Here is a 24,712-nt window from a genome sequence, read left to right as displayed (position 1 = left end):
TCTCCGGCAACACACTCTTTCTTTTATTTTTATTATTGTCGGCACTTCATCTCTTTTAGCATTTCCTATACTTTCAATTTATAAAAACTTATTCGAATTGCTAGTGGATTACCCAATGAAAGCACTCGAAGAGTGCGAGCGTTGAAGTAGGAGTCAACCAAGGCTCCGAACCAAGTAAATTGGTTCTTGTTAGCAGTGCTCTATTTTTGTTTTTCCGCTGCGTACTCGCTTGAACGTTTTTCAATCGCTATTCACCCCCCCCCCCCTCTCATCGACTTTCAAGATCCAACAGGGGTTACTATCCATCACAGGCTTTTAGGAGGGAACTATACTGTTTAGATATCTTGGGGTTCCTCTTGCAGCTGAGCGGCTTCGAATTTCAAACTATAACCTGTTGGATATAATTATCCCTATTTGGTGGGCTTATTTGTAAGTTGCACACGTGAATACGATCCAAACCCTTTAAAGTGATCTAACTTATATCTAGTGGGTTTCGGGTAATTGGATGTGGATCTCATATGTGTAGAACCTATAGTCCCGCATCTATTATCATTTATTTGCTGATAATAGATGTTTAGTATATATGGATTTATAGTCTCACATCTATTATCATCGATGGGCTGATAATAGATGTGCACTATATAATGGGTTGGTCCCTAGAGGATTAGGGTAATCTTGAGACGTCTCTTCGTTCCCCATTGATGAAGAGAATCTGGCGCCGTCAACCCTAACTCCTCCGGAAGGCCAACCTTCTTCTTCTCCTTCTTCTTCCATAGGATTGTTGGATCAATGAGCTCTGCACGAAGAACCATGACAATTCCGCTGCATTCAAGTTCTTTGTAATTATAGTATTTATTTCCTTATGTCAATGAAGATATCTTTTCTCTTTATAAATCATGATCTTTCCCATGTGTTTTACAATAAGGGACTATGTTTGCAACCTTGCAAACCCAACAATCCCCCCTCAAACAAAGGACCACATGCTTCCCAAGTCTGATCCTTCAACCCACCAGGTCTTCCTGCCCTTCGGTCCACTCGACCTACTAGGATTTCCTTATTTGGTGTCTGGTCCTTTTAATTTGAATATAGGAGCCCCTACTTTCTTTGTTCGAGGTAATATTATACCCACATGACTTAATCAGACCATGGTTATTGTGCACAGTTGGTGGTTAAACCTTCTGGCAATCCGGGCTATGATATCACTTGTAGGATCGAAAAGAATTTAGATATTTCCACATTTGCATGATATTATCCACTTTGGGCCTAAGCCCTCATGGTTTTGCTCTTGGGCTCTCCCCAAAAGGCCTCATTCCAATGGAGATATCTTTTCTCTTTATAAACCATGATCTTTCCCATGTGTTTTACAATGTGGGGCTATGTTTGCAACCTTGCAAACCAACATAGCCCTCTCCTTGACTCCTTAGTTTGGCATATTAATGGATGGCCGAGACACACTCTATCTTATGTGAGCAAAGCACAGTTTATTTCCTCGGTGCTTCAATGTGTGGAATTTTCTAGATGTCCATCTTGCCCATGCCTCTAGGAGTTATAGATTGAATCTATAGTATTTACAAGTCTTTCATGTGAACATCTAAATATCCTTTGGTATCTTGGGCTAATATGTGTAAATCGAAGGAGGAAGAAAGCTTGGGTTTTTTAGAGTTAAAGAGTTGGAACTTAGTTTTGCTAGCTAAGGTACTCTGGTAGATTGAGGTGAAAATAGATGCTCTTTAGATCAAATGGGTCCACGGTCCACCACAAGTATATGAGGTGTACAGATGTGTGGTTGTGGGAAGTAGTCTACAAAATCCCCCTTGATTAAGAGGTTACTACTGATACGGGATTGAATTCTTTCGGATGCAGGCTCATCGACTGCTGCTTGATAAAGATTGGAAGTTTGATTCGCACAGGACGGTGGAGTGGCTTAGGCATATGACTTCTTTAGATATCCCAATCTGTATAAGGCATGGGCACGAACGGTGTGGAAGAATTACTCGTAGCCTAGTCATGCTACCACTTGCTGAATGATTTCCTTGGGGCATCTTCGTAAGTAAAGACAGACAGGAGGAGTACTTGGAGGATAGGCAATGCATATTTTGTCGACAGGTGTTGGAGACACAGGAGCATTTATTTTTTGGGTGTCCCCTATTGCTGAGTTATGGAGGAGAGTCAAAGACGAGATTCATATGTGGCAGGGGATGCCCACTTTTAGACGAGCTTTGAGGGTGTTTGGTAGATGTTACCGTGGGAATAGGGTATTAACAAAGGCTCGGTACTTGACTTTGTCTTCATTAATACATTGTATGAAGAGCTAGAAGCAAATGTATCTTTGAGGATGAGCAATTGAATGTTGAGCAAATATTAAGGAATGTGAGTATACATATATACAAGTATTTGGGGATATACTCTTATAAGTAGTCACAATATACCATTTTGTGTACTCTTGACTTATGATATGATTTTTTTCCTTATAAAAAACATCTAATCTAGTTTGCTTCAATCTCATTCGACATTAAGCAAAAATCAACTTGTTTACGGGCATATACATGGATGCTATGAACATTTTAGGAAAGTAAATGTCCAATCATAAAAATTGTTACAGAACCAACATTGATAGTTAACAACATAACATGAACATGCAAGAAAATAAAGTGAAAATATTAACAGTTGGGATAATCTCTCTTACAACTACAAATATCTCAATAAAGCTTAATAAAATATAATCATGAACATTCCCAACATTTGGATGCAGCAACATCAAGATATGTCCTAGAGTCCAAACGCATGCTCATAGGACCATACATCTTATTCACTGTTGCAACCATCATAGCAAAGCATGAAAAAATTTCCACTAAAATAGCAATCAAATAATAAGAAAAACTTGTCAACTCTTAATTCAAGAATTGAAACGTGGAAAATAGAAAAAATATATTAGTTTATCAAACAACAAGAAATGAGAGAGAGAGAAACAAGCTATTAACTCCTAAGCAATTGATAAATCACCAGACAAAAAAAACATAAAAGACTAATGGAAAAAATTTCATTACGCAAATTCAATACTAGAAGGCAAAATGTTCTTCTGCATCATAAATACACTCACCATAACAATATCTTGAGCATCCACCTACAACAACCAGAACTATGTTACTAGCCATATGAAGAAGATAATTTCAAAAGATGAGCAATGCAAATGAATTGCTAGCAAGATAAATTACTAGAGATAAACTGGCAAAGGAAGCTAAAAACATAGTTTGTAAATATGAGATATAATTACCTCATGAAGTGTTTAACTTAATTAACATGATTGAGTTACAAAGTAAGTTTCATGAAAACCATAAATTGAATAAATAAAATGAAGAAGATTTTCAACATCAATAAAAAAATAAACATTCACAATATTAGATATTTTTCCTTAATTTTTGAGGATGTAGGATTATCAAGAAAACAACCCAATCAACAAAAAATGTTACAACACAGCCACAACCTAGTTCAGTATACTATGAAAAAAAAAATCGAATGGGTAAATAACATCTACCCAAAAAAAAATGAAGTAGAGAATATTTATTTGTAGTCAATAAGCATCATCATGGTTACAATTCATCAATTATCTTTTCATCATCGAATCTATAAAATACAGCAACAAATAATAATTAAATAATAAAATTTAATAGACGAAAAATCTTAATATAATTTATAGGAATTTTTAGAAAATTTTTGAGAGTTAATCGAAATTTATATGACATATTTAAAGGAGATATATTTACGGACTTGAGAAAAAATCTGTTTAACATATTCGAGGTGGGTGTTGAGTGGGGAATTGATCTAAGGTTTAATAACCGTGCCCTAACTTTCCCTCGCCGAACTCCCCTTCCCGAGCCCTCATCTTGCGACACCGCCGAACCTCTCCTCTTCCTCCCGATCCCTCCTCACGCGCAAGCACCAAGACGCCGCCCCTTCCTGATCTTGGCGACGCTGAGTTCTCCACCTGATCCACTGTCGCTGGCCGACCATTGGCGCTGCCCTCTCCTCTTTGCGCCGCTGTTGACCACCACCGCCCCACGGCCAGTCGCCGTTGCCAGATGCCGTCGACTCTCTTCTCACGCAAGCACCCAGTGTCGCCGACCCTCTCCTTTCACGAGCACCTCAGACGCCACCTCTTCTCTCTGCCCTAGGGCCGGCCGGCCGATCCACTGCCACCTCCGGCCACTACGAGAGCTAGCCAGCAAGTATTTTCCCCTATGTTTGAACGGGATCCGTGAGGTATGGGCCAGGTATTTAAGTGAGGTTGTTTTGCTTGTCTAAGATGTGCGTTCATTGGAAGGATCTTGATTTGAGTTCTTCATGTTATCCTGCCTCCTCTTGAGATGTTTTCTGGTTTTCATGAACGGATTTGGGGGTCAGTGTAATCTGATTTCATCTTGCAAGTAGTTCCTTCTAGAAATTTGAGTGGGTGTGATCCTAGCATGGTTGAAGGATGAATCGGGGACTACTGTTAAGGCACCATGGTTTATGTTACTATCTTGTTTCCTCTGATTTCTGTCTTGTGAATTTGGATGAAAGGTTTCAATTTTGATGTTTTCATGGCTTCCTTGAAATGGGATTTGTGTTCATAGAATCGGATTTTGAGTACTGCAGCCATAGTGTTGTTTGATTTTGGTATTTCCACCATGAAGTTCCCTTACATTGCTTGAGTCATGGTAAGTAGAGATGTGGATTAGTGGTGATATTATTGTTTTCTGCAACTTGCTGTGAATTGAGGATTTTAGTTTTTCGTATCAGATGGAGATTTGATTTTAGTTTCCTGTGGCATTTAGGCTGATTAGATGATTTCATGGTCATTATTAGGATCATCAAATTAAGATGGGTTGGTGGATATGAATTTTTCTTTTGTCAGATTTTGTTGGATGCATGGTTGATGTTAGGATCATTGATTTGTTGTGGATGAATTAAGTATGTATTGATCTTAGTGGATTGTCTATGGTTAAGGAAACAAACCCTAATTGACTTGAGTTATATGTAGTTAGGGTTAATGATCATATTGAGTAGGGTTTTCCCTAATTAGTTTGGGAATTTTATTTAGTTATTTAATTCATATGAATTTAGCTAAATAAAATATGTATATATTATTGATTTATACAGGACGCTGATTCGAGATGAGCGTATTGACGTAGGGCTTTTGATTCGATCTTCTTGCTGAGGCGGGTACTTCTTGCTTTGTTTCTTTTAATACTTTGACCTTAGTGCATGAACTATTTTGGATAAGAAATTGTTTTTATCTTGACTCCACTCTTATTTTCCCATGCTTGATACTTCCACGTGACCTTTGAGAAATTCATTTCCATATCTATACAGTCTCTTGTTGTTGTCCATGATCAGTAGCAGATACTAGATACCATGATTGTATGCTTTGACCATTGTTTATTTATGTATTATATTGAGCATGCTAGTTTCATGTAGCATACCTAATTTTTGCTTATATTGGTATGATGATTGTTGCATTTGGCGTATCATGTCATGACATGCATGTCAACGACCGATTCTCCCTTACGGTCGAGAGGGTCGTTGACCAGGGTCGCATCCTCGACCACTCGAGAGAGTGGTAGCTGGAGTTAATGCCGCTTGTCCTGTTGTGCTGCACTCGGCCACTCATGGAGAGTGTAGCTGGAGTTACGAGCAGCAGGGACCCCGTCGCAGATGTAGCTAGTTAGCTACTATGCAACTGTCCCCTCGGCCACTCGTGTACAGTCTGTCACTGACCCGGCCTCTCGACCATACAGGGGTCATGGTGCAGAGAGGTGGGCGGGAGTGACCATCCGTGCATACGCTGTTGTTATTATACTTGCTTTGGATGTTGTTGTTGGCATATGCTGTTGTTGCTAGTTTATACTACTGTTGTTTCTTATGCTGATATGCTTACTTATGTTGAGATATACTCTCATTGTAGATGTTTAGACATTAGTTTACTTATTGAAAATTTGTATATACCTTGCTTATTACCTCTGTAGTTATGAGCAGTACTGTAGCAGATTAGTACCATTTCTGACCTTCTATACCTAGCCTAGGATATGGTTTCAGGTATGAGCATTTATTATGGTTCTATTTTAGTATCTGCTATTTCTTTTATGAGACTGTAGACTCTTGGCCCACTTTCTATTTGTATATTACGTTCATGCACTATCTTATCTTTACCCGCTGAGTTCCAATACTCACCACCTCACAATTTGGTTTTCTTTTGCCAGGTGACAGGTAGATGAGTCATGGATGCTTGGAGAGTCCCGGCTGTCAGTCCCACGTCACACACGATGATAGTTTTCTTTTTGGATTTTGTTACTGTTTGGGTGACATGTTAATTTTGCGTATTTTGCTTTTGAACAAGTCATTGTGGATTTTTGGAGTTTAGTCTGGTGGTTGCAGGTATTTTTATTAGTGTCGTTATTGGTCTTATGTTCATATTGTTTTGTGTATTCCGCTGCGTTTACGTTGTTATGTGTTTACTTTCAGCCGTGTAGGCTTATTAAACTGCGTGATTGAATTTATTTTGTTCCAGCCGAGTGAGCTGATGATATAAACTGCATGGTTGTGTATATATTCTAATCGAATGTGGCTGATGTATATTTTGTATATAAAAATGCTTCAGATTATCACTCATACAGGGAAGATGTTATCAAAATTTTTTCGGACAGGGACTCCTCTGGAACGTGACAGAATCAATGTCAAACATCCTAGCAAAGATAGTATAATTCAAGAAGAATGACTACAAACCACTTCAAAATCACTAATAGAATTTACTGATGCACAAAAATAGGATGAACTAGTTGCATATGACAAACACCATAACCAGAACATGCAAAGCAGTGCAATAAAGAGAAATACCATCGACCACTATCTTATCAACATATGGATCTGCAACAAATAAAAAAAACTTTCTTAACAGGAACAACCAATTTGCAAAATTAGATATTATGGTAGTAGAATAGTTGAATAAAAATTCGTGTATACATTATGCTGCTTGTTATTTTTTCTAAGATGGATACTACAAAATATCCTTGAGATCAATTAATTTTGTGGAAAAATAACTGTTGGTTCTACTACTGAATAACTAGCTCAAATCTAGAAAATAACTACTAGTTCTACTAATGAATAAACTAAGATTGTTGAATGTTTTTAGCGGCACAAATCAACAATTAAGGAGATTGTTCCAAGGATAGCATACTATGGCCTCAACTACAGGCATGCACTAATAACAATGATAATGACATCAACAACTGCAACTTTTATGCTTGGGTTCACATAACTTTAGTTCTTTGGATATATCTTAAACAGATTAAGAATGTAGCACATATCTCGTATCTAATGAAGTTTACCTTAATTCTCTTACCGCTCTTGCTATTAAGTAATATTTTACATCCCAAACCAACAAGTCATATATTGGCAATTCCGATAGTGATTGCCAACGGATCATGTACTATTTTTATTTTGATTATATTTTTGTGTTTGGTGTTTTTTGTTTTTGCTATAAGAATACTCTACTTGGTGTCCGAAGAGAAAAGATAGTGGTAATTCTAGTGATCACCAACAATTCAGAGATCCTGGAGTAGGAATTAGACGCCCCAAACCACAAATTGATTTACGTTTTTGTGTACTTGTGTTTTTATGCTTGTTATTTTTATTTATTTCCACTATGCAATTAACAAATTATAGAATCGAGCATGATCAAACAAAAAATGATACAAAATCTATTCACCCTCTCTACTAACAACATACAATCCAATAGCTTCTACTATGTCCTTTAAAATACTCTAGAGAGAAGACAAAGGAGTTCAAACCTTCATTGAGGCGTTCGACGAGGTTGCACTCTTTCCCCTTATATTTTCATCTTATGCTTGGAAAGATCATGTTAGATAGTGAACCATCAACGTCTAAATGTAAAGGAATTCCAAGCTTGATCTAAGCCAAAGCTCACTCATCTTCTTTTTTGCAAAAGACATCATTTTTCCTGGAGAAGCATTTAGCAAGCACATAAAATTAGTTACGAAAACCATGGACTCGTTTTCCAGGGCATCACAGGAGATTGTGAACCCAATAACGTTTATAATCTTCTTCTCTAAGAATGTCTTGAAAGACACAAGAACCGAGATATCTAGGCTTTAGGGTCTCGAGGAAACAAAGTAGCTAGCTAGGTAGTTGGGTTTCAAGCTCATCCATGGGAGAAGACCTAAACATCAAAACCAAGACAAAGTTGATGGTCAAAGCTAATCTCTTGGGCTGGACAACTAGTTTTTGCCCATGGCAGGGAGGATCACTTTGGCCCAGACAGCGATCCTAACTGTTCTGACTTACACGACAAATGTAAGTAAAATCCCTAAACAACCCTGTAAACTAGAGAAGCTAACTAGAGACTGTATATGGAGTGATAAAGCTCAAGAGAAGAAGGTACACATAATTCGTTGGGAAAAGATCACGAGACCAAAAGATGAAGGCAGATCATCTTTTTCACTGTAAAATTGGCAAAATTAAGCCTATAGAAGTAAAAATATTAAGCTATAAGCTTATAAGAGATAATCAAAAAGGGGGGAAAGGGATACTACAGATATATGTACACTGCCTTGAACTTCCTGTTCCGAGTATAAAAATTATTGTATAAACCGAAATTTATTGAATTGAAAAAGAATTCCAACATGAGCTATTTAAGTAATAGCTACATTCCAGGAGGAATCTCAACTTGAATTAACACAGAGCATGTATTATGAATTTTGTAAACGACTTCGTATCATATTAAATACAATATGCTCTTTAATTAACGGAATGGAAATTTTAAATTGTGATTTCTTTTTTCTCAGGAAACATGCATGAAGTCTCATTCTGAACGCACAGCAAAGTATGGAACATTGCCAGAAAGGAGCAACAGATTGATTGCAAGTGCCATATCATCGATCTATGTGAAGGAGATTCTGAGAGGAAAAAATAAGTGATCCAACTAAGAGCATCTCCCATGTAAATTTTGTCAAAGAGTTGTAAAATTTAAAAATTTCATTAAAAAAGTTTTTATGATTGTGTAGGTGAGATTTAGAGTTTTTAATTCAAGAGTAAGTTTGAATTTTCAAATCTGTTTTTTCTCTTGAAGGTGGAGCCAATAATTAATGTGATTTTTTTTAAATAATTTAAAAATAAATTATTTGATGAGCTAATTATAATGTTTCAGTTTATAAATAATTAGTAATAATTAAAATTATATATATATTTTTTTCTTTTAAAAATAAATATATTTGTGATAATTTTAAAAAATATATAAATTATTATAATTAAATTAAATTTATAAAATAATTAAATATTAAATAAAAATGATAAATTATATTAAATTAAAAATTAAAAATTTATTAATTTATTAATTGTTAATTATAAATAAATTAACTTAAAGATTATAATTAATTATGCAAGTTTTTTTTAATTGTGGAGAGAATAGTAGATTTATATTAAAATTGATGTAATATACATGGAGTCATGCAACTACATCTGGAAAGAATTAAAAAAAAAACTCACTCAAAGCTTTAATTATTGGGAATGCTTCAATGAAATTTTATAATGTTGATGTAACATATTACAATTCTAAAAAAAAATTCATTCAAAATTTTAACGATTAAAGATGCCCTAAATATTTGTGGTGGCTAGGAAGGACAATTAGTATCTTCTCCAAACTACCCTAGTTTCCAAGATGACAATAGAAATTGGTATGAACCTTTGTTCCTGCCTTTTCCTCTTACTTTTCCCCTGCGCCACCTAATGACACTTACAAACGCACAAATAGTCTAATCTGGGATTGGAATCAATTTACTAGTATTTAAACAAGTGACGGATGAATATACATTGTTTTGCAATGGCTCGTTATGAAAATATGAAAAGTTGGCCTAAAACAGCAACAACAAGATCAACTGTTTGAGTTACTGAGATCATGAATTAAATCTCGAGCCGTTTCACCTGAAATGCCTCACAATATAAACGAGGTTAAGAAAAATATATTTATTTGAAGCAAATCTATGTGAGGAAATAATATCTAACACTCAACCCTCAAGCACAACTAACGATTATGGGTGTGGATATATGTAATGTTAGGCTAACTCTGAGGGAAAGAGGTATACAACCATTACCTAGCCAACAATTACAAAGTGAAATAAATATTAGAACGACAACGACAACTTGAAATATGTCCATGTGTAAAAAATTATAATAATGAGAATGAAGGTAAAATGAACAACCTTTACATCAATCTAGACTATAAAAAAAAATTAATTAAATGAAGAATAATAATAAGAATTTCTAGAATACCTATATATCTATTTCGTTTAGACGGAAGAAAAGAATAATAATATGAATATCTGTTTGTACATGAATTATAATCCAACCGGAGAGAGGACCTCATCACACTGCTATGAAGATAATAAACACAAGAACAACCAGAATAATTATAATCCGACCTCGATCCCATTGCCATGAAGATAATAAACAGAAGAATGTCCAGAATAAGTAAATACCAATTATAATCCGAGGAGAGGAGCACAATCCCACAACTAAGAATAAGAATGCCTAAAATACAATATCGATTATAATATGACCGGGAGAGGAGCTCGATCCTACATCCATGAAGATAATAAGAATGTCCGGAATGCCTAAGTATATCAAGTGTAATCTGATTAGAGAGCTTGGATACTTGAATAAGAATAAGAATACCTGGAATACTTGGATACTTGAATATCGATTATATTCCAACCGAGGAGTAGAGCTTCATCCCTTGACCATGAAGGTAATAAATATAAGAATACCCAAAATACCTGAATATCGATTACAATCTAATTGGGAGAAGAGTTCGATCCCATGACAAAGATAATAAGAAGAAATGTCTGAAATGCCTAAGTACCAACTGTAATCCGATCGGAGAGAGAAGCTCGATCCCATAGCTAAGAATAAGAATGTCCAGAATATCCGAATACCAGTTATAATTTCGACCGAGAAGACGATCTCGATCCCTCGACCATGAAGATAATAAGAATGTCCAAAATACCTAAATATCAATTATATAATCCAACCAGAGAGAGAACCTCGATACCAAGAATAAGAATGCCTAGAATATCCTAATACCAATTATAATCCGATTGAGAGGAGCTCAATCCCACAACCATGAAGATAATAAGTATAAGAATGCCCAAATACCTGAATACATTATAATCCAACTAGAAAAGGAGCTTAATCCTATAGTCAAAAAGATAATATAAGAAGAAGAATATCTGCAATGCCTAAGTACCAACTGTAATCCGACCGGAGAGAAGCTCAACCACATGGCTAAGAATAAAAATGTCTTGAATACCTTGAATACCTATTATAGCCCAACTGGGGAGAGGAACTCGATCCTGTGACCATGAGAATAATAAGAATAAGAATGCTCAGAATATTTGAATATTGATTATATTTCAACTAGGAAGAGGAGCTCGATCCCACAAACAAGAATAAATACCTTAACAAAGCTAATCAAATTGGTATGTGAAGAAGTATCTTAGAAGATCATCAAGTATATTATTGACTTCCAATAAATTAACATTTATATAAGTCATGTAGAAAATAAATAATGGATGAATAGTGCAATAACTGCAATTGTAGGTACATCCAAAATTCACATTTAATAAGTTTTGTTACAAATACACATTTAATAATGTAAGTAGTGGTTTCTTTGATCAAACTTTGTCCTTCGCACCCCTTACATAGATAGACTAAAAGGAAAAACATTTAATCTGTTTGATATTTGATCAATTCCATTACTTGATTTATTCTAAACCTTGTCAAATAAACTTGCATGTAGAGTATGTAACAAAGTAAACATGAAAAATAAACATAGATACACAATGATGTCAAGGGTAATAAATCCTTTTTCACATTATCATGGATAATTCCATATTTCTTTTCCACATAACATGTTTGATGCTACTTGAACAATAAAGTAGAGTATTTTACCTCAACTTGGTGCATGACATCATCGAGAGAATGTTATGAGGAGCGGAAACTCTAGCATTAGCAATACAACTACAAGTATCGATAAATAGAATCAAATAACTACCAAATATCATTATGTCAAAAATAAATCATCATAATCAAATAAACTCATACGCGAGTCATCCTACCAAAGAATGAAGTAGGAGCACCAGGTTTCCGGTTTGGAGTAGCCCTAATAGCACTAGCTACCTTTATACTATGTTGCAACCGGTACAACAAATTAGAACCATTTAATAGCTAGTAAGCAAGATGATTATTATTCTCCTCTTCTTGAATCATAAAAAGAATCCAAATCTCAAGTGAGCAGCAACGAAAAAGATGTTACCAATGTGAAAAAAATACCCAACAACTTTTGTAAAATGTGTGGCAATTGAAGAAAAAAAAGTAAACAAACCAATAAGATGTAGAAGTTCTAACGACCCTATACTAAATTTAATTAATGGCACCAATTTTTTTTTTCCGAAAGTTAGTGTGTTGGTAATATATTTAAAGCAATATAAACAGCAGTATTATATTGACACAAAAATAGCATGCAATAGACATATAAATAAAGTAGTCAGGTTTAGAATATAGTTATCCGGTTGAAGCGTCGGCACGCCGACTGTCCTTAGAGAATTTATTGCCGCCTCACGGTGCAAAGGCTCCCCGGCAAAATTCCCCCAAGATTCGACAACCACTCGTCTTGTCCGTAAGTGCATTCCAAAACGGACGCGACACTCGGACCCAACCTCAGATCGCCGAAAGACCAAGCCTCAGGACACAACAAAGGCGCAGAAAGACTCGAACTCGAAAAGAAAAACAGAGGAGGTGCTGTGCAGAATGTATCGCACAGAGAAGGGAGAAGAAGGAAGATTGAGTGAAGAATAGAGGCACTGCTTGTCCCCTTTTATTCACTCTGAGGAGGTACGAAGCACTGCTTCGCTAGCGAGGAAACGCGTCCGCGTCTCCTCACGTGCGGTGTTACGTCCGTTCCTTACGCGGAACAAAAACCAAACTCTGGTTTGGTTCGAACCAACCGAGAAACCAAACTGGTTTGGTTCAGACTGAACCAAACTAGCAAAAACAGACCGGGCCGCCCGTGAGCGCAAGGCCCACGGGCTGGGGATTTGCACCCCCCTGCGCGCGTTAATCGCGTACGTGACGCCCGATTTATGGATTTTTGGCTCGAAGCCCCCAAATCCACTCGATTTGGGCTTGGCCCGCGCATGCGTGTAGGTCCCCTTATCATTGCTAAGCAAGGATGGAAGGGCTTCCTATATAAGCCCTTCCAAGCTTCTCCACTTAGCAATGTGGGACTAAAAACACTACCAAAAAATGCTTTGAATTTAATACAAAATTCAACAATCCCCCACAAATTCAAATCATTTCAGTTTAAAAGATAAAATATGTCTTGAGGCTAGGTTGCAATAAGCTTTTAGTGAAAATACCTTCCGGTTTGAATTTTCACCTGAGTACACCAATCTTATTCACATAGATTTGAAGTGAACTAGGTCTTGAACTTAAACCTTTTTTATATGTGAAGTCAATTGGTAACAACTCATCATGGGCGACGGTTGAATCCTTCTGAGTTGGTGCATTACGACCATGCCACCGAATCTTGTTTCATAAGTGCTAAGGGGAGTTGCCTAGACCCCCCACACAGCGGCCACACAGTTACACTTACATAGGTGAGTTCTCCAAGGATGTACTGCAAACATCCTGTCATTAAGACCTTGAACTCATTAAGAGCTCCTAAGCTCATCCTTACTAGCAGTCAAGCATCTATCCATTGAAGAGACTATGAGATTACATCTCAATCAATTTGATGCTTACGTTTCACCCTTATAGCTTGTTTGTACCACATTGAACCTACTTTTTGGGATCTCCAATCAGATAGGTTGGGTTGCCGCTATAGATGAAATTAGGACAGGCCTCAGTTCTATTCCCTTACTGGATCTCTTGATTTTCTCAGAATCAAGTCCTTTAGTGAGTGGGTCAGCAATATTGTCTTTTGAACTTACAAAGTCCAATGACACCACTCCAAGAGACACTAGCTCACGAATAGACTTTAATCTTATTCGTACATGTCTCTTCTGTTTCTGGTTATACTTGGAGCTTCTAATCTGAGCTATTGTTGTTTGATTATCACAGTGTACTGAAATAGAAGGTATTGACTTCATCATCAAGGGAATTTCAGAAAGAAGACCCTTAAGCCAATCAGCTTCAGTTACTGTGGTATCCAAAGCACACAATTCTGCCTCAGATGTAGACCGGGTTATAATCGTCTATTTAACAGACCTCCAAGCAACTGCACCGCCTCCAAGTGTAAAGACATAACCAGTAACGCCTTTACACTCAGCAGTGTCAGCTATCCAACTAGCATCACTATATCCCTCCAGGACTGCAGGGAATCTCCCGTACCACAAGCCCAAGGATATAGTGCCTTTCAGATATCTGAGTACTCTGTCTAATGCATCCCAATGCGTTCTATCCGGACAGCTGGTAAACCTGCTCAATTTCGATAGAGCAAAAGAAATATCAGGTCTAGAATAATTAGCTAAATACATTAGACTACCTATTATTTGTGAGTATCTTAATTGAGACACTGCCACACCACTATTATTCTTGTGGAGAGTTTTTGAAGGGTCATATGGTGTGACAACAGATTTAACTTGGCTATAGCCATATTTCTCTAATACTCTCTCAACATAGAGTGACTGAGAAATTGCTATTCCATCAGTTAATCGAGTTAACTTCAGCCCTAAAATCATATCAGCACAACCCATATCCTTCATATCAAACTTACCACTTAAGAGGGTCTTAGTGTCATTTATAATAGAAAGGTTAGTTCCAAACAGTAGAATATCATCTACATATAAGCATAGGATAATGCAATTATCACCTTTCATTTTAGCATATACACATTTATCAGAGTCATTCACTTCAAAGCCAAATGATAGCATAGCTCTATCAAATTTTTCGTGCTACTGTTTTGGGGCTTGCTTCAAACCATAAAGAGATTTGACTAACCTACAAACTTTGTTCTCATTTCCAGAAACTACATATCCCTCAGGTTGATCCATATATATCTCTTCTTCAAGATCTCCATTATGGAATGCCATTTTAACATCCAATTGATGGATCTCAAGATGATATATGGACGTCAATGCTATTAATACTCGGATTGTAGTAATTCTTGTAACAGGAGAATAAGTGTCAAAATAGTCAATCCCTTCTTTCTGTTTGAATCCCTTAGCAACTAGGCGGACTTTGAATTATCTACTGACCCATCAGGTTTTAGTTTTCTTTTAAACACCCATTTACATCCTATAGTATTACACCCAGGAGGTAAATCTACTAACTCCCAAGTAGCATTGGAGATAATAGAGTCCATTTCACTTTTAATGGCCTCTTTCCAGTACTTAGCTTCAGGAGAAGCCATAGCATCTCTATATGTCACAGGGTTACCTTCTATATTATAGGTGATAAAGTCCTGGCCTAAATCCGTAGACACACGTTGCCTCTTGCTCCTTCTCGGTTCTGTACACTCACTAGATTCATCTAGTCTAGAGTGACTTGAGGAAGGTGTACCCACTACGGATAATGGGACCTCTACAGAAGAAGGCTCATTTCTAGTAGGAATACTAGATTGAGGTGTTCTCATCTTCATAGGAAATATATCCTCAAAAAATGTAGCATCGCGAAGTTCTACAATAGTATTTGCATCTATTCCAGGAATTTCTGATTTAATAATCAGGAACCTATATACAATACTATTTTGAGCATAACCTAAGAAGATATCATCTGCGGTCTTTGGACCAAGTTTTTTCCTTCTGTGTTCAGGTACTAGTACCTTTGCAAAGCACCCCCACACTTTAAGGTATTTCAAACTTGTCCTTCGGCCTTTCCAAAGCTCATATGGGATTTTATCCCTTGACTTCATTGGGACTCTATTTAGCACATGGTATGCAGTGTATAGAGCCTCCCCCCACATAAAGTTGGGTAACCCAGAACTGCCTAACATGAAATTAATCATATCTTCAAGGGTTCGATTTTTTCGTTCTGCTATACCGTTGGATTGAGGACTATATGGAGCAGTTACCTCATGGATTATACCTGTATCTTGAAAAAATTTTGAAACAGGTTCGAGGTAAATTCTCCACCCTTATCAGACCTTAACCTCTTAATTGTTTTATCGATTTGATTCTCAGCTTCAGATTTAAAAACCATAAATTTATCTAAAGCTTCATCCTTGGTTTTTAGCAAATAAACATAACAATAACGAGAGTGATCATCAATGAAGGTAATGAAATACCTTTTATGGTCTCTCGTTATTACACCGTTAACTCACAACAGTCAGTATGAATCAATTCTAAAATATCAGAATTTCTATCAACTGATTTGAAGGGTTTACGGGTTTGTTTATATTACACACAAATTTCACATTTTTTCTTATCATTTATAGCATGCTTAGGGATCATGTCAAGATTCATCATCCTTTTTACGGTATTAAAATTGATATGTCCTAATCTGTCATGCCACAGATCATAAGACTCAATGTTATATGAACAACCAATATCAGAAGTTTTATTTAAAGTAGCATTTTCTACATTGAGTTTAAATAAACCTTCATTAAGGTAACCTTTTCCAATAAAGGTTCCTAAATGTAATATTACAATTTTATTACATTTAAAGTTCAACTCATAACCAGCACGGACTAACTTTGATCCGCTAATCAAATTCCGACGGACCGCTGGAACATGATGCACCTCATGCAGTGACAGGACTTTTCCAGAGGTGAACCTCAGGTCAACTTGTCCTATCCCAAACACCCTGGCTGCAGAATGGTTCCCCATGGTCACGGAAGTTCCTTCAATTACCTGATAAGTAAGGAAGGCAGAGCGATCAGCACAACAGTGTACATTAACACCTGTATCAACTAACCATTCATTGGGTTGATAGATCAAGTTTAGTTCGGGTTTGAAGGTAACAAACCTATCACTGGTGTCGTCACTAGCAGTCACGACATTTACTTGTGCCTTAGTGTTGGACGTATTGCTTTGGTTTTTCTCCTTGTCCTTTCGCTTAGGGCAGAATTTGGCATAATGTCCAACCTGTCCACATGCCCAGTAAGGCTTAGGTTTGATTCCAGTTTTCTTTTGAACCTTTGGGTTGGGTTTCATCTTGTTTTTCATTTTCTGGTTTTTGAATTTCCTCTTGTCAGATGAGACTACTACATTTTCCTTTAGAATAAAATCCATAGGCATTCTTGTATCATCATTTTTATGTTGCTTCCGATGTTCTTCTTCGATATTTAAGGCAATCATCAAATCTTCGAGAGAGATTTTACCTCTCCGATGTTTAAGAGTCATGCCAAAATCTTCCCAACTCGGAGGTAATTTTTCGATAATAGACAAGACCTGAAATTTTTCGGGTAATGACATATCTCCTTCAGCAAGACCATGAATTTGAACTTGGAATTCATGTGTCTGCTCAATCACAGATTTTCCTTCAACCATTTTGAAGTTCAGGAATTTTGCCACAGTATACTTTTCTAAACCAGAATCTTCGGAGTTGTATTTTTTATCCAAAGATTTCCACAGCTCTTTAGCTGAAGAGGTTGAGCAATATACATCAAATAGTGCGTCTGAGAGGGCAGACAGGATTCTCCCATGGCAGAGATAATCCCTTTGCTTAAACCTCTCTAAGGCAGCACTACGGGCAGGTTCCTCTTCATTAGGTGAAGGAGGGTCTGTTTCTATAACGGAGAATAACCCTAGCGTAGTAAGCCAAAATTTCATCCGTTGTTGCCAACGTCTGAAGTTTTGCTCATAAAATTTCTCGGGTCTAGCACTAGCCTCATCAGATCCTATTACCCTATTATTCATCATGTCCATAGATGCAGGCAAATAAATTCTCTAAGAATGTTGGTAATATATTTAAAGCAATATAAACAGCAGTATTATATTGACACAAAAATAGCATGCAATAGACATATAAATAAAGTAGTCGGGTTTAGAATATAGTTATCCGGTTGAAGCGTCGGCACGCCGACTGTCCTTAGAGAATTTATTGCCGCCTCACGGTGCAAAGGCTCCCCGGTAAAATTCCCCCAAGATCCGACAACCGCTCGTCTTGTCCGTAGGTGCACTCCAAAACGGACGCGACACTCGGACCCAACCTCAGATCGCCGAAAGACCAAGCCTCAGGACACAACAAAGGCGCAGAAAGACTTGAACTCGAAAAGAAAAACAGAGGAGGTGCTGTGCAGAATGTATCGCACAGAGAAGGGAGAAGAAGGAAGATTGAGTGAAGAATAGAGGCACTGCTTGTCCCCTTTTATTCACTCTGAGGAGGTACGAAGCACTGTTTTGCTAGCGAGGAAACGCGTCCGTGTCTCCTCACGCGCGGTGTTGCGTCCGTTCCTTACGCGGAACAAAAACCAAACTCTAGTTTGGTTCGAACCAACCGAACCGGAAACCAAACTGGTTTGGTTCAGACTGAACCAAACTAGCAAAAATAGACCGGGCCGCCCGTGAGCGCAAGGCCCATGGGCTGGGGATTTGCACCCCCCCTGTGCACGTTAATCGCGTACGTGATGCCCGGTTTATGGATTTCCGGCTCGAACCCCCCAAATACACTCGATTGGAGCTTGGCCCGAGCATGCGTGTAGGTCCCCTTATCATTGCTAAGCAAGGATGGAAGGGCTTCCTATATAAGCCCTTCCAAGCTTCTCCACTTAGCAATGTGGGACTAAAAACACTACCAAAAAATGCTTTGAATTTAATACAAAATTCAACATAGTGTTCATGCACTACTGTTCACCAAAAGTTTCTATTCACTCAAATTGGAAAACTCATTATTAAAATCTTTAAACGAACTTGTAAGGCCCGACTTTTAAAAAAAAACAAGGGGAGCATGATAATAGGCTCTTTATTTACTTAAGGGGGGCTAATTTGCTAATAACCAACTAATGGACACATGAGCTCGGTCCAATTGGTGAGGACTAGACCTAATCCTAGGGTTTACTTCTTATAAGAGGGGCGGTGAAGAGGAAAAAAAAAGAAGAAAAAAAGGAAGGAGGGCTCTCGGCGGAAGAAAAGAAAGGGGGAGGGAGAACTCTTGACTTCGACCTTGGAAGGAAGAACGAGGCTAAAGAGACGCCCCACCGTTGCTCCTCGTCATCACCTGCGCCAACAGCAATCCTCCGAGCAAGGCACCTCTTAAACCCTTTTCTTTCTACACCTTGAATCTATACATGTAGTGGGTTTTCCTCCTATACCTTTAAAACTATAAACGCACCAGGTTTTCGACTTTTCTTTCTATGTCTTTGAACATGTATACACAGCAGGTTTTCAAGGGGGATGGAGGGCTTTAAGTAGTAGGTTTTGGGAGATATTTGGATTATTTATAGCCAATTTTTGAGATGGATTTGAAGGCTAGGAGTAGCAGATTTATGGAGGGTTGTTCGAGACCGTGTGTAGCAGATTTCGAGGGGTGCTGGAGGGGGTACATAACAGATTTCTGGAAGGTTGTTCGAGGTCATGTTCGGTAGATTTTGAGGGGTGCTTGAGGGAGGTGCATAGCAGATTTCTAGAAGTTATTTGAGGTCGTGTATAGTAGTTTTTGAGGGGTGCTTGAGAGTGGTATGTAGCAAATTATTTTTGGAGGGTTGTTTGAGATCGTGGGCAACCTATTTCGAGGGGTGTTTGAGGGTAGAATGTAGCAGATTTTCGGATGGGTGTTGGGAAGAGTGAACAACAGGTTTGACGAATAGTTGGTCATCTTTTTGTCCGAGGAAGTTAGGTGTCGTGGTATTGCCATGAGTAATCGCATCACAATAAAATAAATGAGTACTGTAAATGATTGTTTAGCTTTATGTAGTTTAATGATATGCATGTTTATTGAACTTTACGTAAATTAATGATATATATGTTTATTAGACTTCTTTGTAGAATAATGATATACATGTTTATGGGACTTTACATAGATTAATGTTATACATGTTTATTAGACTTTTTTAGATTAATGATAAGCATGTTTATTGAGTTTTATGTAGATTAATGTTATACATGTTTATTAGACTTTTTGTAGATTAATGATGTGTATGTTTATTGAGTGTTGCAAAGTTTAATGAATGTATGTTTATTAGACTTTACGTAGTCTAATAGGATGTACTAGAGTTATGATGCCTAATAACCTTAATGGAAAGGATATGTATATATAAAAATAATAATGAGAAGGATTAAAGGAAATTCTGCTAGGGCCAAGGTCCAGAGGGACCTCGTTTATGTGACAAGGCCCCAGAGGGACCCAATATCAGATTTTCATATTTGGCCACGGCCTAGTGATGAGAGTTGCTAATGCCCCGCCTCCTGGTACTATGGTCAAACAGATTGATTAATCGAACAAAGGATAAAGAATGACTAATGTATCTCCACCTAAGAATGATATACGATAAATGCTAAAGGAAAATGCTCCATAATGTAATGATTGAAGGATACTCAAAATAATGTTGTGTGATACTCATAGTTTAATGTTTTATGGAAAAATGCTTATATGCCTGTTTACTTGCATGCTTGACAATAAGTTCCAAGTAAAGGTAGATTTATGATGCATGCGACTAGTTAAGGAATTTTGCTGCTATGGTTTGGAGGTGCTGAGTTAAACTCACTAGGTTTGGTTTATGGCAGGTGTAGAAATGGGTGACATTGGAGGCTTGGACCCTTGACTTGACTGGGCTGGAAAGCACACTCCCGAGGAGCTTCCGATTTCGATAAAGAATAAATAAACAATATATATGATTTAGAGAGAATAAAGTAGTTTTCAATTTAGATCCCCAGGATATATGACTGGTTTATTAACTACAAACAGTTTCCTTATTTATTGGAATGTTTTATGATGCATGGAAAAAAAACTTAGGGTTGTTTCAGTTGGTATCAAAGCAAGGATCTTGTAAGGGATGTGTATTACCAGTTCCGGGAAGTTCAAAAGCTGAGCTCCAAGTCTGTGAGTTATTACTGCTTTGTATTGTATATGCTAAATTTAAATGCTTATATATTATAAAAGTTAGGTGGTTAAATGTTTCGAACGAGTGTAAGATGGTTATGAGTGGGATTAGATGATATGTGCAGGTATGCCTCCAAGACGGGTCTATCAAAGGCGTAGGGCAGATGGTCGTGATGAAGGAGAACGTGAGGAGGAGAGACATGCCGCGCCTAATCCCCCATCTCCGCTACCAGATGCTGCTACCCGTATACTGGAAGGGATGGCTCGACTCCTAGAGCGACATACTAGTAATGCCCATAGGGGACGACAGTAGGACGTGTATGTGCAGTTTAGGAGGATAGACCCTAAGGATTTTGTTGGCACTACCAACCCCTTTGTTGCTGAGGGGTGGATCCGATCCTTGGAGGTGATATTCCGATACATGGATATGGCTGACATTGACAGAGTTTGATGTTCCATATATCTGCTGAAGGATGATGCTTCTTTATGGTGGGAGGGAGTTGAAAAGGGGATTAATCAGAATACCCTGACCTGGGAGGAGTTCAAGAGGATCTTCTACGAAAAGTATTTTACCGTTGATGTGAGATCGAGGTTGAAGAGAGAGTTTATGAGTCTCTGACAGGGAACTTGTCTGTTGCTAAGTTTGTCAAGAAGTTCGATAGAGGATGTCATTTTTTGCCCCTAATTGCAAATGATGCTACTAAAAAATTAAGGCACTTTTTGGATGGTCTTAATCCTACCATCCGCCAGGACGTTTTGTTCATCGATCCGACTGAATACCAGGGTGCTGTCACTAGAGCCTTCAGAGCTGAGCAGTCCTTGAAAGATATTGAGTGGGAATTGCAGAGGAAGAGGCCCCCACAACAGCAGAATAAGAAGTCATATACCGGACCACAAAAAGGACAAGGGCAGCCGAAACCTTAAGGGAAAACGAAGCAACAACCACAGGAAGCAACTGCCCCAAAGATAGAGGAAAAGTCATTGTGCAAGGAGTGCAATCGCCATCACTATGGCCAGTGCCTGTGGGGTACCTACAAGTGCTTCAAATGCGGAGGAGACAGGCACAAAGCTAAAGAATGCCCAAAGTTATGAGAACCAGTGACCGGACGAGCATTTGTGATGCATGCCAAGGAAGTAGAGCCAGACACTATGCTTGTCACAGGTAATCCAACTAATTTAATGTATTTATTGCCTATCGCATAAAATGTTAAGCATGACCGATTTACATGATCTGAGATGGGACCTCTAATAACTGAAATATAGATAAGAAATATAGAGCTCCAAACATAATAAGGATAAAAATTTGATCGATTCGAAATGTTAACGGGCAATTTTCGGTAATTGTTATGCTTAGGTGGGAATAATGGTATTGTTGTGACAGGTAGGATATCCATCACAGGTGTAGCTATCTATGCTTTGCTGGATTCAGGAGCTACACATTCATTTATATCTGAGGCCTTTGTAGAGCGACTAGGAATCTTATCAGAAGACAGGGGGATTGGATTTAGAGTCACCGGACCTTCTGGCGAGCAAATGTTATCTACCAAGATAGCGAAGGGCATGTAGCTTAGACTACAGGAGCATGTAGTTCAGGCAGATCTCATTGTGTTGCCAATTCCTGACTTCAACATTATTCTAGGAATGATTGGTTATCGTAGAATGGAGCTTCGATCGACTTTCGATGGAGGTCAGTGTCCATCTGACCACCTCGCGGGGAGCCGTTTATTTTTGAGGCAACCAGGAACAGACAGAGGCCGCACCTCATTTCTTGCATTAGTGCAAGGAAGCTCATGATGAAGGGATGCCAAGGAGTTCTAGCCAATGTTATTTCAATACCTGATGCAGTCGGCCATAAGGTGGAGGATGTCGAAGTTGCCCGAGAATTTCCTAACGTATTTCCTGAGGATGTCTTTGGTATTCCTCCGGAAAGGGAGGTGGAATTTTCCATTGAGCTGATACTGGGTACCGTGCCAATCTCTAAGGCACTGTATCGACTCGCTCTGACAGAAATGAAAGAACTGAAGGATCAGATTCAAGAGCTACTAGATAACGGATTCATTCGCCCAAGCTTTTCACCATGGGACGCACCAGTGTTATTTGTGAAGAAAATGATGGAAGTATGAGGCTCTGTATCTATTATTGGGAATTGAATAGAGTGACAGTGAAAAACAAGTATCCTTTTCCAAGAATCGAAGATTTATTTGATCAGTTGCAAGGGGCGTCGGTATTCTCTAAGATAGATCTCCGATTAGGATACCACCAGCTGAGGGTAAAAGAAACAGACGTGCACAAGACGACTTTCAGGATGCGATATGGACATTATGAGTTTATGGTGATTCCATTCAGAGTGATAAATGCCCCAACGATCTTCATGGATCTCATGAATCGTGTATTTCAGTCGTATCTCAATCAGTTCATTATTGTATTCATAGATGACATTTTGATCTATTTGAGGAGCAGGGAGGAGCATAGTCAACACTTGAGGATCACTTTGTAGATATTGCAAGACTGAAAGTTGTTTGCAAAGTTCAGCAAGTGCGAGTTCTAGTTAGAGAAAGTAGCATTCCTGGGCCACGTTATTTCAAAGGATGGGGTAGAAGTAGATCCTATTAAAGTCGAGGCGGTCAGAGGATGACCAATGCCTAAAAATACAACCGAGATACGCAGTTTCTTGGGTTTGGTGGGCTACTATCGGAAATTCATCAAGGGATTTTCTTCCATTGCAGTGCCCTTTACGACCCTGATGAAGAAGAATGCTAAGTTTATATGGGGAGCTGATTGTCAAGACAGTTTTGAGCGGTTGAAGAAAGCGCTTACTACCGCGCCAATTTTAGCTATGCCATCAAGACAGGGAGAATATGTGTTATATACAGATGCTTCGAAGCTAGGCTTGGGCGCGGTTCTAATACAACACGATTGAGTCATTGCATATGCATCCCGACAGTTAAAAGTGAATGAAAAGAATTATCCGACCCATGACCTTGAACTGGCAGCCGTTGTGTTTGCTCTCAAGATATGGAGACACTATTTGTATGGGGAGAAGTGCAAAATCTTTACTGACCACAAAATCCTAAAGTACATCTTCACCCAGAAAGAGCTGAACATGTGACAGAGACGATGGCTAGAACTTGTGAAGGACTATGATTATGATATTAGCTACTACCCTAGGAAAGCTAATGTGGTTGCTGATGCATTGAGTAGAAAAACAGCAGTCATCGCACAACTATCAGTACAGAAACCTCTTTAGACGAAAATTCAAGGATTTAACCTCGAGATATATGCTAGGGGCTAGGCTCCTAACTTAACCACACTAATCGTACAGTCTACCTTAAGGGATAAAATTCAGACAGGATAAGCTATTGATGGGCAACTACAGAAGTGGATATAGAAGGATGAATCTAAGGGTTTGGGTTTATATTCAATTGAAGATGGTATTGTCATACCGGGGTCGACTCTGGGTTCCTGGTGTTGACTCACTTAGAGTTAAGATTTTGACAGAAGCTCATAAAACTCCATATTCTGTACATCCATGGGGTACAAAGATGTATAAGGACCTGCAATTACTTTATTGGTGGCCATGTATGAAGCGTGACATCGCGCGTTTCGTATCGGAATGCTTAACTTATCAACAAGTTAAAGCAGAACATCATAGGCCAGTAGGAATGTTTAAGCCACTTCCAATTCC

At 38.2% G+C, this 24,712-nt stretch overlaps 1 long non-coding RNA gene across 1 annotated transcript; it reads left to right on the top strand.

Moving 5' to 3' along the window:
• Positions 1-3,778: 3,778 nt before the first annotated feature.
• Positions 3,779-6,569, top strand: LOC122001439. Its single transcript, XR_006117366.1, has 3 exons — positions 3,779-4,260; positions 5,140-5,202; positions 6,240-6,569. It is a non-coding gene; the product is annotated as an uncharacterized LOC122001439 (long non-coding RNA).
• The last annotated feature ends 18,143 nt before the right edge of the window (positions 6,570-24,712 follow it).

Source organism: Zingiber officinale, chromosome 7A (assembly GCF_018446385.1).
Source record: "Zingiber officinale cultivar Zhangliang chromosome 7A, Zo_v1.1, whole genome shotgun sequence".
Classification (NCBI taxonomy): domain Eukaryota; kingdom Viridiplantae; phylum Streptophyta; class Magnoliopsida; order Zingiberales; family Zingiberaceae; genus Zingiber; species Zingiber officinale.
Note: the sequence above shows the minus strand (reverse complement) of the source record. Positions and strands in the feature narration are given on the sequence as shown.